The sequence below is a fragment of the Tamandua tetradactyla genome, chromosome 20 (assembly GCF_023851605.1).
Source record: "Tamandua tetradactyla isolate mTamTet1 chromosome 20, mTamTet1.pri, whole genome shotgun sequence".
NCBI classification, from domain to species: Eukaryota; Metazoa; Chordata; class Mammalia; order Pilosa; family Myrmecophagidae; genus Tamandua; species Tamandua tetradactyla.
In genome coordinates, this window is record NC_135346.1 from 20,028,606 (window position 1) to 20,041,978 (window position 13,373).

Below are 13,373 nucleotides of genomic sequence, written 5' to 3' on the forward strand. Positions count from 1 at the left end.
CACTGAGTACTTAAAGTATGCAAGGGACCAATCTAAGTGTTTTACCTAAGTTATTAAATTTTTACAACCCTATGAGATAGGCACTATTACCCCCACTTTACAGAGGAGGACAGTGAGGCACAGAATGATGAAGTAACATGCCCAGGGTCACAATCACAATCCACAGCCCAGGCAGGATGATGCCAAAGCATATCCATGGTCTCAATACTAGTGTATTGCTTACCCATGAGGTTTTGTCTCTTCTTCTGTAACTTGTAGGGTCTCCCTGACTTTGACATTGCTTCACCCCAGAAATAGGTGTGTAGCTGGATGGCAAAGCCAATCTTCCCTCAAAAGCCACATTTCCCATTCTGGGGGTTGATTCATGAATGAATCCACATTTTCATTCATCCCTTTCGTGGGGGCATGACTTACACAGAGCAGCAGGTCTGAGATAAGCTGACAAACGGCCCTTCCAGGCCTCTCTCCACAGCTCTTGCTCAAAGTAAGCACAGTCTTGAGTACTATCCCTGCCTCTTCTGCCCTCGCCGCAATGACCTGATCAAACGGTTCTGTGAGTAAGGCTCTTGAGTTCTAGTTGAGTTGTCAGTTTCCTTCTTTTTTCCCAGATTCTCTGCCCAGCAGACAAACACCCTTTCTCCCTTAAAGCAGACTTCCTATCTGTGCCCAGGTGGCTTCAGTTCTAGGCTCAGCAATAAGTTGGTCTGAGTCTAGGGTCTGAGTCTGCTCAGATTCTCAAAGCCTCACTATTCACCAATAATTGGCCCAGTAATTGAATCAGCCAGGGCCCGCCCTGCAATTTCCAACTCAGAGTTTTGCTTGGACTTTTAAGTTTCTAAAGGCATGTTCCTGTACCCTCTAAAATGCTACTTCCCAGATGCTTCTTGACCTCCAAGGGAGGTCTGAAGTCCGTCACTCTCCAGGGGCTTCTTTCAAAGATAAAAGCTCAGATTCCTTGGGATTTGGGGTGGTTTATAGGGCTGTAGCATCTGTTAGAACTCTTTTCTGAAAAGCGCTTCATGCTTTTTGTATTCTCTAAAGCAGGGATTCTCAAAGTATTGTCCCTGGATCAACAACAGCATTAGGATCCCCTTGGAACTTGTTAGAAATACAAATTCTTGGGCCCTACTCCAGTCCTACTGAATCGGAACCGCTAGGAGTGGGGTCCAGCAATTCCTGTTTAAACAAGGCCTCCAGATGGTTCTGACATACACTGGAATTTGAGAACCACTGCTCTCTAAAATGAGGATTCTTTGTCTGTTTTGGAGTCTTAGGTTTGAGAATCTGATGAAAACAGGTGAAACCCACTTACCTGCTTCACAGACCCCTTATGGTCCAAGTTAAGAATACCTACTCTGCAACTCAGAGCTTTTTCAACCCTCCCTGGTCACAACCTGCTCCCTGCAGCACTGGAGAAGGGGGACCATGTACTCCCTGTTTGTTGTTTCATCTCTGTTCTGTCAGTTGTTGCTGAGGGGGTGTGTATGTCCAGCTCCAGGCATCACAAGGATGAGGATTTGCTGCTCCCTGTCTGTGCTGTGACTGAAGGTTGTAGTGCTCCCAATTTCTAAACAAAAAACAAATGCTCAAGCGTGGGGCATCAGGTCAGGGTCCAATTACCCCCAAATAGAAAAATGAGTCTTCCTGAAGCTGGGAACTCTGTGTCAGAGCAGAACTGCTAAAAACTCCTGAACTCCCTGTGACAGTCCTGACTGGAGCATGTTGACTACAGCTAGAGCTTTCTCAATGGCAAGTCTTGGTCTTCCAAGAGAGGAACTAGCTTGACAAGGTCCAGACCTTTGTTCCCCAGCTCAGAGTATCTCAACTTGTACCTTCGTGAGCTGTTTTCCCCTGAGCAACCAGTTATTTGGAAAGTTTCTCAGCCTTTCTTCCACACTCGTTCTTGGGCCATGACTTGGACTGGCACTCAGAGCAATCTTGGGAGAACTCCCTGTCTAAATTCGGAGCCTCCTAAGAAATGGGCTGGTTCTGAGAATACAATGCCAGTTACTGCAGAGCTTGGGCTGCCTTTTATGAATCTCTTTTTCTGGCTGGTAGAGCTGCTTCCTTGCTCAGAGAGGTGACGGAGGGAAGGGAAGTCTGTTTCTGTACTCTGACTTCACACCATCTGAAACAGAAGTTTAATTCCTCCACAGTCCTCAATTCTGTCCCACCTCAGTCCTCCTCCTTGCAGTAAAGGGCATTACCACAAGTTGCTCATGGCAAAAACAGAGCTCACTCCAGATTCTGGTTTCCTTCACCCCCTTCCTTCATCCAAAAACTATCCTGTAGCTGGTCCCATCTCACCACTTCCAGTCTAGACTGGCAGTCTAACTCAGTGGTTCTCAAACTATAATCTGCATTGGAATAACCTGAAGGGCTTGATAAAACACAGACTACCGAGCCTATCCCCAGGGTTTCTAATTCAGGGGGGACCTGAGAATTTGCATTTCTAACAAGTTACCGATAATGCTGATGCTATTGGTCCAGGTACCACACTTTGAGAATTACTGCTGTCACCTATCATGACCAGAGTGCCCATATGTTCCATGTGGTCTGAGCCGGCCCCTGCTTGTTTGTAGCACCCCATTTACTTTCACCCATTTTCTTACCTAATAGCCTCTCGTTGGTGCCACTGTTGCCCCCGACCCCCGCAGTCCATTCTTCATACAGCAGCCAGAGTGATCTTTTTAAAAATGTTAATTGGATGATGTCACCACCCCTGCTACCCATCATACTTTAAATACGATTCTGGCTCTCTACTCAGGTTTACAAGGCTTACATGAACTAGCCCCTACCTAACTCTCCAGCTTTCTCTCCTTCCTCTTACCCCATTGTTCATTTATCTCCAGCCACACTCATTGCCTTTCTTTTTCTCAAATGTACTCAGCCAACCTTGCACCTTGATCTTCCCTCTGCCTGGAGCATACTGCCCCCAGATCCTTGAGTGGCTGCCTCAGTTCTCATGTTCTCTCTTCAGAGAGAGACAACCCAAACTAAACTGGTCCCTGCCAGTCTCTCTCACTGCTCTCTTTCAGATTTTTCCCTAATACTTATTCCCTATCACTCCAAAATTGTCTTGCTCGTTTTTCCCCTGTTGATATTTTGATGCTGTGAGGTCAGGACTCAACATGCCATCCTCAGGGCTCAGCCCAATCTGGCACACAGCAGACACTCATTATGTATCTGTGGACTAAATAACTGGACTCCATTGAGTCCAGACCATTTCTGGGAGTCATCTGTGACATTGGGCTGCCTTCTTCGTCCACTTGGAATGTGGGTACTGTCATTCTGTTTTATATTGCTTCTGACCTATGGGGGACAGTGACCCTGAAGATGAGATGGTTTTCTCTACCAGCCGTCAACCTTCCTTACCATTCTGCATCTCCCACTTTTGTATGGGCCTCAGTGTCTCCTCCCCCTAGCTATGTTATCCTCAGATGAAGCCCTGAGGAAAATGCAGCAACCCTGACTCAGCAGATAACTTGATGCCCACTCTGTTCCTAGCTGCTCTCCACAGCACCACTGGTTAGGACTTCAGCATTTGTTGGGCACTTGAGAACACCTTGGCCATTAAGTCTATGATGGGCAGCATCTTAGACTTAATGGTGAGCTAGGTACTCAATCTCCTTGAAATTCACTAGTTGAGGGAATGGAAGAGGCACCTATTTACAAATGATGAGGAGTATGAGATGTCTAGAGAAACATGGCCTCTATATAGCACCAACATCATGGATGACATTTCACCAAATCCTGGCTTCTCTACTTTCTGTTCTTCAGTACCCCCTAATCTTTAAAATGGGAGTGGTGACAACCAACTTCCCACTGCTCCCAGTACACACACATGTAACTTTCCAGGGATGAAGTGGAAAAGAGAGCCTTCCTCTTTGATTTCAGACCTTAGGAGCAAATGTGAGTCTCCTGGCCTCAGCTGAGTTTAAAATAAATTTAGGCTCCAGGACAAATGTAGGACTATGGAGTCTGGACTCAAATAGCAAAATCATACAGAGATAAGAGTTTGAGGATTTCCAATCAACTCTCTATAAAATGAGTCCCTGGCAAGCAGAGGATGGTGAAGAGAAGGCAGAGTCTTGGGAACTGGACCATCATTCTGGAGGATTTCCAAGGCCTTTGTGTGAGTCCACGTCTTCTAGAAAGGAACATGAGGGTGGAGGTCAAAAGTATTAGGTTTGAAATCAAGGCTTCCATGCAAATCCAGTCTCTGCCACTCACTATCTTTGTGACGTTAAGCAGCACTATTTAACCTCTCTGAGTCTCAGTTTCCTCATCTGTAACTGGGATAACAAGAATGCCTACCTTGTTTGATTGTTGGGAAGACTAAATGAAATAATTCATGCCAAGAGTTTATAGCACAGTGCTTGCAACAGAGTAACGTTCAACAAACACTATCATCATCATCCCCATGGTTGTTATTATTATTAGAAAAAAAGAGAGTGAAATGTGGAGCTAGAATGATTGGGGACTCTGTCTCCAGGAGCCTCTGTATTCCATGTATTTGGGTCATGAAAAGAGCAAGTTTCTCTTGAGAATGGATCAGTTAGTCTGCATTTAGCTAGAGGCCAAGGACCCCCTTCTGACCCCCTCCCATTTCAGCTTTGGGCCTTCCCTCATGCCTTTCTTCTTCTCCAGACCCAGTCTGGGGCTATCTCTTCACAGGTCTAGTTGTATACTGGACCAGATTTATTTTTGGTTTGTCGCTTGGCGTCTGTGTTCCAGGCCTGAGGTATCTGAGGTTTTCTGGTGGGGTTGGAAGAGAGTGCTCCTTTGAAAAACAAAATGTAGTCTCAGTCTAAGGGCTCTGCTTCCTTCTGATTACAGGCAACAGTAGAGATCCTGCCATCTGCCAAGTGCGTGGGATGACTAGAGGTCAATACTGAATATTAATTCACCTATTGGACATCTAAGATAGCAGTTAATCAGCACTGGAAACAGTTCTCACGTAAGAAAAGGAATGATTTGCCTTTGGCAGGAATTCTTAAACTGGGGCTTTTGGGGATCTATAAAGCTCCTGAAATTTTGTGCAAGATTATACCTCTAAGTGCACGTTTTTCTGAGACGAGGTTCCATAGCATTTATCAGAATTCTCAAGGGAGAGCATGGCCCAAATAGATTCAGAATCACTGTTCCTGATCTGAAAGTGAAGACAGAACTCTCTTCCATGGGATCTCTAAGAGGCTCCATCTTTCAGGCTGGCTGATCATCATGACTATTAGTGAGAAGAGCCTGGAGGAAGGATTGCTTAGGCATCAAGAGAGGAAAGCTGTTCTTTTTATTGTACCTGGGTTGGCTGGTGGAGCCTGCTGTATCCTTTTGGGAAGTTGGGGGGTTTCAGCTAACTAAATATCCCCTATTTTCCTTGAAATTTGGTCACGGTATTAGAAGGCATTATATTTTGTGCCAGATGGGTGGGCTGCTCTGGTGTTATCTTGGAGGAAGTGGCAAGACCAGGGGACTTTACTAGATGTATGATGGTGGTAGTAATGCAGGGAGGGAAGGTATCTTTTTATGTTCCTCTCATTTGAGTGGTTGGTACTCAGCCGTTGTTTGTGCATTGATATAGAGGAGTCATTTCCTTTCCTTTTAGAGATCTTGAGACTAAGCTCCATAGTCCATTTGAGTTTCCCAGCAGTCAGTGGCTTCTTGTTACCTCTGTGGTTCCTTTCATGATGAGCCAGGTGCTTTGGTCTTAACCCTGGCTGTGCTTATTTACTCCTTACTCCTCACCCTCCAAATCTTGATCCTTATTTCTGAAAGCCAAATTGAGACCTACAAGATTGATGCTTCTTAGAATATGAATGCAGCATTGAGGTTATGCCCCAATTGAGATCAATCCTGCTACTGTCTTCTGCTTTTCTGAACACCCATCATTCCTTGCTGTGGTCCATTGTTTGTGTTAGAAAGTGGCATCTATCTCCCTTACTGAGAATTTGCCCCATTTCTCAAACCTCAGGCCCATGTACTTACCTTAGCTTACTAGATGGCATCAGAATGCCACAGAGGTTTCTGAAGACTTGGATGTGGCTGTCATCCTACCTAAAGCAGGCAAACACCCTCTGATCTCAGGGTCAGCTCACAAGTGTGGTCTCTTGAACTCCCCTAGGAGCAGAGTCTCATCCCCTCAGGATGAGTTGACTGAAGAAGACTCCATGAAGCAACAGTTTCACTTCACTTTGAGGACCCTGAGTCAGGGTGTTCTCCAGAAATAAAACAGTCCAGTCACGGGACATAGGTCTCTGACTTGAAGCCATCAGGCCATGCAGGCCACACAAGAACATGGTAGTAACAAGACTCTCGTTACTACCATTAGGGTTTGTGCAAGATCCATCCATTCCAGGCTGCCTTGATCCCCTCAGAGCTAAGGGGTCTCATGGGGGTGAATAAAGCCCACACAGGGCTAAACTTTTCTCTGCATGCTCCACCAAGTCTCTATGCAGGCAAAACGGGATCTTGGGAGGAGCTTTCTGAGCCACACCCATCGTTAGATGAGCTAAGGACTGGAAACTATGATTTCTGAGAAAAGCAGCCCTTCCTTCCTCTCCTCACCTGGGATCCAGCAGAATTGTTTGCCATCCTTCCATCTTACCTCACCATCTCTTCTCCTGTGTCTTGCTTAACCTACTCATTTTGAGTTGGTTCTTAATAACTATGACTTGAATTAGCTCTTGATTGTAGAGCTCTCATGATGACAAACAATGGGGAGAAGCCACCCCGTGGTATTTATTTGCTGTTTCATGAACCCTGACTTCTGAGATGGCCTCCAAGGCCATCTGTCTCACCATTTACTCCCTGACAGAATGAGCCGACCCTCAGTCCAGGCAAACTGGTTCCTTTGACCTTACAAATTCTGCCTTGGGTTATATGGAAGCGTTTTATTTTGATGTGGTAAAATGCATTAGTCCTCTCCTTTAAGACTTTGTATTTGATGATTTTTTTAAGAAGGCCTCCCTATCCCCAAATAACAACATATTCTCATGTATTCTCTTGTAATTTGTGGATAGTTGTGTTTCCATGTTAGCTCTTTAATCTGCCTGGCATTTATTTTCATAAATGGTGTGAGTTAGGGATCTAGCCTTTTTTTTGGCAGAAGTTTCCATTCTACCCAGCATTATGTATTATATAGGCCATCCTTTCCCCAATAATTTGAAATACTACTCTTTATCATATTCAAAATTCCCATAAGTACATGTAGGGTTTCTAGAGTCTTAATTCTGTTGCATTGAACTATTTTTATATTTCTCTAACAGCACTGAACCATTTTAATTATTGTAGCTCTGGAGTACATTTTTATACAGTATATTTTTATCCTTTTGTCCTCCAAAATTGTTTCACTATTCTTGTATATGTTTTTCTTTCCAGATACATTTTCCAATCAACTTGTCAAGTTTCATTTAAAAAAAAAATAGAGTCCTTTCAGGATTTTGATTGGTGGAGATTTTATTGACTTTATAAATTAAGTTGGAGGAGAGTTGATATCTTTAAAATATTGAGTTTTCTCATCCAGAAACAGAGTATCTCAGCTATATTCTTAAAGGCCTCCAGCAGAGAGTTTCTTTTTCTCACGAATCCTGCCATCCCTTAGCTTCCCTAGGCTCATGCCCAAGCCATCAGATCCTTGTATAATGCCATGTCCTGTGATCTGAGTTTACTCATTCCCTCTTCCCACCCAGAGATGGATTAAACAGTTGAGCATTTCCTTTTGCTCAGGAATTCTGAGCTTTATCTTCCTAGGACCCAATAGAACCCAGGAGTTTTTCCCATCTCTCTATTCCCCTGCCTTCCCATCCAAGTCCCAGAATCTTTCTTCTCATATTGTTCCCTCAAAAGTTCCAAAATTTCTAATCTAGCATATGGCAGCCTAATATTGCCTTTAGTCTGGACTTCTCTGAGGATCTGGTTGGTCTGAAACAGTCTCTCATTCTGACCTTCTCATCTCTCTTCACATTATTCTATGTCATTTCTAAGTTTTGTCGAGACAAGATATCTTGGAAGGAGGGGAGTTCACAAAGTATTCAGGGGAATAGCCATGTTCGTGATTCTATGCCAGCTGCCTACACTAAGAGCAAGAATTTATTACCCCAGGTTTGCCAACAGGTACCACCAGCCTATCACTCTGCTCTCCAGCCTGAACTCCACAGAACATCTAGGAATCCTGTAGTCTTTTGTGGTCTTTCATGCACACCATCCTCAAGAGGCAGAATATCCCAGCCCTTTTGCTCAGGCTTTTGCTCAGTCTCTTTCAGGGACAGCAGTATCCAGCTGTTTTGTTGCCTGTGTGAAAGCCCAAAGAGTCAGAACTAAAGTTGTATAGGCTCTCAAACCAGGCATGGTGGCCAGGGAGTAGGAAACAGGAGCCGACATAGGTCCAGGTCCCTACCTCATTCCCAGGAGAGCGAATATGCTTTAAGCCCAGGTAAATAGCAAAGCAGAGACATAGGCAGTTTGCCTAAAGCCTTTGCATGTACACCTCAATACCCAGAAAGGCCACAGAGTCCCAACACTCAGATATGCTTTGCCCAGCCATGCTCCTCTCGCGTTTCTACATCCACTGGGCTCTCCCTGCATCATCTCCTCCTGTTTCCAGGCCCCTCTGGGGCCAGGTCAGTGCAAGTTACCACTAAAACAGCTCACGTGGCCTTAATGAATCTTCACCTGCTGCTCGTCCAGGGGATAAGATTTCAGGGTAAGGGCTGCGGAATTTGTTACAGTGATTGGAATAGTCTATAAGACTATTACAGGAAATGATTCCTAGACATTTGCGTTTCAAAGGACAGAATGAGCCACTCAGCATAGTGAACAGATTTCTGTGACAGGAAATCTGCTACAGTGGCTGAAAAGTTCTGGTATTACAAACATAGCTTCAGAGGCTTATTCCTCGAGATCCTACTTCCAAACACAACATGCTGCAAAGAATTCTCCCTGGCCAACCACCACCCCAGCCCCCAAGTTGCTCAGGGCCCAGCCATCCACTCAGCTTTACATGTTTAAGTCTGAAATCAAAGTCCCAGGCAGGGAGAGGGATTGTCACAAGTAATTGCAACATCCCACAAGAATTTGTTTGGAAGTTAAAAGGAGCCAAAACCTGGACCTTCTCCAAAGCTTGCAAGTCTGAGCTTTTTGAGAACCACATTTGATCTGTTCCATTGTGTTGAATGTAAATGTTTTTCTTGTGCCTGTTGGCAGCAATGGGGGACTCCACAGGCCGGCTCCCTGTGGTGGCAGGTGCATCTTTCCCTAGGAAAGGACAGGGTGGGGATGCTATGATGTACAGGCTCCGAGAGTTGGCCTTCACCTTCTGAGCCATGCTCCAAGCACTAGCCCTGGTGACGAGGAGGGCTAAGGGCTCTGCAGGGGCGAGGGGTTCCAGGTGGCTGCAGTGAGGGACTCAGATGGGAGGAGAAGGGGCACAGGAATCCTGCTATGCCATCATATCCTTTCTCAGGAACTCACACACTTCTCTGCTCTTGCCCTGCCCTCACCTTATCTCATTTTATTCTTACATTTTAACTTCATGACATTATTTTGAGGTAGTGTTTCTCCTTTTATGTATGGGAAAATAGCTGTCTACAAAGTGACAGCTTAGGATTTAATTACAGTAGCTACTCAGACTGTATCTCAGGACTGCCCAGCGTTAGAGGGTGGGGGTGAGGGGTGGGTTCAATTGGTTATTATGAACCAGATAAGATTTTCATAATAATAATAATAATGATAATAATAAAGTAGTTTCTGCTTCCTGAGCCCTTATTTTATGCATTTTACATTCTTTGAAAATCCTCACAGCCACCTTGTGAGGCTGATATTGCTATTTTCCCATTTTGCAGAGAAGGGACCAGGAATGCAAGGTTAAATGACTTGCCCTAGATCTCCCAGTTGTTCAGAGGGGTAGCTGGGCCTCCAGAGGTCTGGGACATTACCGAGGCTCATTTTCTTCAAAAAGACGCCTAAGGGAAGTAAACCCAAGGAGGCACCTGCCAGCCCCAATAGTCTTCAATTGCCAGGGGCTTTCACATGGAGCCTTTGCCCCTTTGCCGTAGGCCCCAGGCCTCCCACAGCTGACTACAGAGACACAGAAGCCTCAGGTATAGGATGGAGCTGGGAAAAGGGAGGCCAGTAGTGCTCCCTTGGTTCCTTAGCAAATCTTCATTCCACTGTGAGCACCAGACACCAGTGGGTATCTGAACCCTGCCTCCCTCTTTGCAATTCTCCAGGGCTTCAGGGGCCAGGCTTTCTCTGAGAAGTGGGGTTATTCCTCATACCCACCACCCTGGTCCCACCTTCTGAGAACTTGAAGAGAGCCAGAGCAGGCCAAGGCAGATTTTCTACCTGATGTCAATACTCTCCCTCAGCCTGATTTCTTTTTGGCACAGCCTAATATCTCTCTGTCCCCTCTGCTAATTTATATGGCAGGTTTATTTAATAAGCCAGAGTTGAGCCAAAGTGCAACTTGTCCTCAGAATTAATTAATATTTACTGAGCCACCACACAATGAGTGACGTGAAGACTGGAGAGTTGTCTTTATCAGCTTAGGGAACAGATTCCAACCCTGGTGCCTGGCTGGGGCTTGGAACCAGAATCAGTCAGGGAGTCAGAATGATGGGCCTCTGAGCTACTGTGAGGAGTGAATGAGGTCATGCACCTATCTCATGTTTTACCACAATGGCTGGCACATAGTAGGGACTTAGAAATTAGTAACTGTGTTTATAAATTTTAAAAAGGACAGTCAGGGAATGGTGGCCAAGAGACCCATGTTTTCCTCTGGGGCATGTTCCAAGGAACAGAAGGGTAATGGTGGCAGATGCCTCAGAATCACAAACTCACAGGCTCACTCACAGCATCATTATGTGAAGAAATAGCATGTTCCTCCCTGTTTTTACTCAGGCCCCCTTGTAGAAACAGAGAAAGTGGGAATGGCAAGCTGACCCTGGAGAAAGTCAAGCAGAGCACAAGTAAATGGAAGCTTTCTTTAGCTGTGATTTGATTGCAAGGGGAAGGAAACCTGCTCCAGGCAAAGGGACCCTTTCCCTCCTACCCTCTCCCCTGTCCCTGTACACAGTAGAACCCCATCCCACTCTTATCCCAGAAGACTCATTTGATCCTGGTCCTTCTTCCAGATGGTGCTTTCTTGGGCCCCTAAGCCTGTGCTGCCCCTCTCCTGTGGAGTGCCCTCATAAAGTGATCACCATGACAGGATTTGGTGACAGTGACCACCCTCCACCCTCCTCTGGGACTGCCACACCTGAAAAGCACCTCACAGCCTGCCCTATGTGACTGCTGGGTCATAGGGGAGTCCCGTTGCCTAAATTCATCTTTGTGGTTGCTGGCTCTGGGCCGCTGGCCCCTGATTCTCCTGGCTCATCTTCTGTAGCTTCAGTCCTCTCCATGAAGTACCAGCATAGCCAGGGCTTAGGTGTCTGCCTGCCTCAGAGTCAGAATGGGAGGTTACCATGAAGCAGCTCAGACCCAGGCATGGACAGGACTCTCTGGAAGACAAGGCCAAGTGCGGAGACATACCACTGAGACGAGATGATGGTCTGTCTGTCTCCACTGCCAGAAAGGTGGCTTCTCTAAGTCAAAGAATGGGACAGGATACCAGCACCCCTATGACTTTCCCTGGACAAATTTGGGCAGAAGGGTGCAATAAGACCTAGAAATTTCATTCTGTGTCTGCTGCATCTTCTGTACAAAACTAGAAGCTAAATGGAAAAGGGTCTCCCCAATTAACTGAGACGACTTCTGAAAGGAAAATGGAGTGAGAAGTGGGGCAGAACCTGACACAGCCTGTCAGCTACAACCAGCTCTGGAGAGCCTGAGGTTCCAAGGCCCCTGTGCCACACTGCCAGTCCCTCAAAACAGGCTCCTACCTTTGGGCTTTCTCCTCCCCGGGAGACTTCCTTGTCCTTCCTTCATATCCCGGCACAATGTGCAGCTACCCCCAGCCTCACTCTTTTTTTTTTTTTTTTTTTTAATTCTTTTTGCTTTTGAACCTAGCCTAGAGCTGCTGCCTCTCCCCTGCCATGACCTGGACTTTCTCCTTCCTGATGAAATCCTGAGTCTAACCCAACCTTTTGGGTTCTTGTTTGTTTGTTTTCAGTAAGATACGACTCAAGCTCTTGAAGAAGCCGTAGATCGCTGCTTCTCCACCTGCACACATGCCCCTCAGGACTGTGCAAATGGCAGCCTTCCTCTCAAGCAGCACGTTAGAACAGGCTACTGCTGCTGCTTACCAAAGGGACTTCCAACCTCCAGCCCTCCCTCTTCCTATTGTTTCTCTCTCCCACTGCAGAAGCAGAACTTTACTGGGCCTTTTGGGTTACCACTACCTAATCCTCCCACACCAGCCCTCCACTTCCCTCTAGACTAGACCAGGAATACTCTCTCTTTCCAAATCCTGTCCACTTGGCAAGTCCTAATGACATCAGTGTCACATGCCAGCCCTCCCCACCATTCCTTCCCTGAGGCTCCTGCTGCAGGCCACTTGTGCCAGTTGTTATCAGAGTATGTTTGTCTTCTGAGATTGGAAGCACCCAAAGGGCAAGGATTTAAATCTCCCACAAGGCCTAAGGTAGTGCCAGGCCCTCAGAATTGAACTCTGATCCTTGACTAATAGCCTCCTGGCACTGCCTCAAGAGCTTACTGCTTGTTGCAAGGTCTGGGGTGTGGTTGGGCCAACTATGACCAAGGCGATGGCAGGTCACTGTGGAAGGAGGGGAGATATGGGGACATTTCCCAGAAAAGTTGAAAATGAGAGGGAGATTTATTTTCAGGGAGACTGGGGGGTGGGGCAGGTAGGACCAATCAGGCATGAGGTACCTGGGTGCCCATCAGCAAGCTGGCAGAGACGCCCATGAGGGATTTGGGGCCCTAGATTTGGAGGAAACCCTAAAACCTAACATCAGCTTCATTTCATCATCTCTCCAATCCTCCTGAGCACAGCTTGCCTCCTGGATTCCCAGTCCACAGCCAGAATCTTGTGCGATCTCGGGCAGCGGCCACTGCTGTTGTGGACAGCTCATTCCGTCGCGGCGCCCGCTGTGTTCCCGGCGCCGCCAGGGGGCGAATGGGGTGCCCTCTCGTTCCTCGAACACCCGGCACCCGGGCGCTGCGCTCCGAAGAGGTCCGGCCAGTGAAGAAGCGGCCGCCAGAACCGCCTCAGCTTCCCTCTGCCACAGCCCTGCCGGGCCGCGACTTACAGGCGGGTAGCGACGCGCTTTGCTCCCCAGGCCTGGGCAGTGGCGCCTTCGCGGTTTTCCCCGCAGGTGGCCAGATCTCCAGCGCTCCCCCGCTCAGCGCGCTCATGGCACTATCGGGCGGGCTTACCGCGCGCCCTTCCGGCTCCTCCACGGCCCTCTTAGCAG

The 13,373-nt window shown here is 46.9% G+C and overlaps 1 protein-coding gene across 2 annotated transcripts in view; it reads left to right on the forward strand.

The window, feature by feature from the left end:
- The window catches only part of PURA (purine rich element binding protein A), a 43,374-nt gene that overhangs the window by 23,387 nt on the left and 6,614 nt on the right, over positions 1 to 13,373 (forward strand). The window contains exon 2 of one of the 2 annotated variants that reach the window (XR_013166206.1): positions 11,130 to 11,950. The exons of the other annotated variant lie outside the window; for it this stretch is intronic. The gene's annotated coding sequence lies outside the window, so the exon portion shown is untranslated. Of the gene's footprint in view, positions 1 to 11,129; positions 11,951 to 13,373 lie in introns of those variants that run through there. 2 annotated transcript variants of the gene reach the window in all.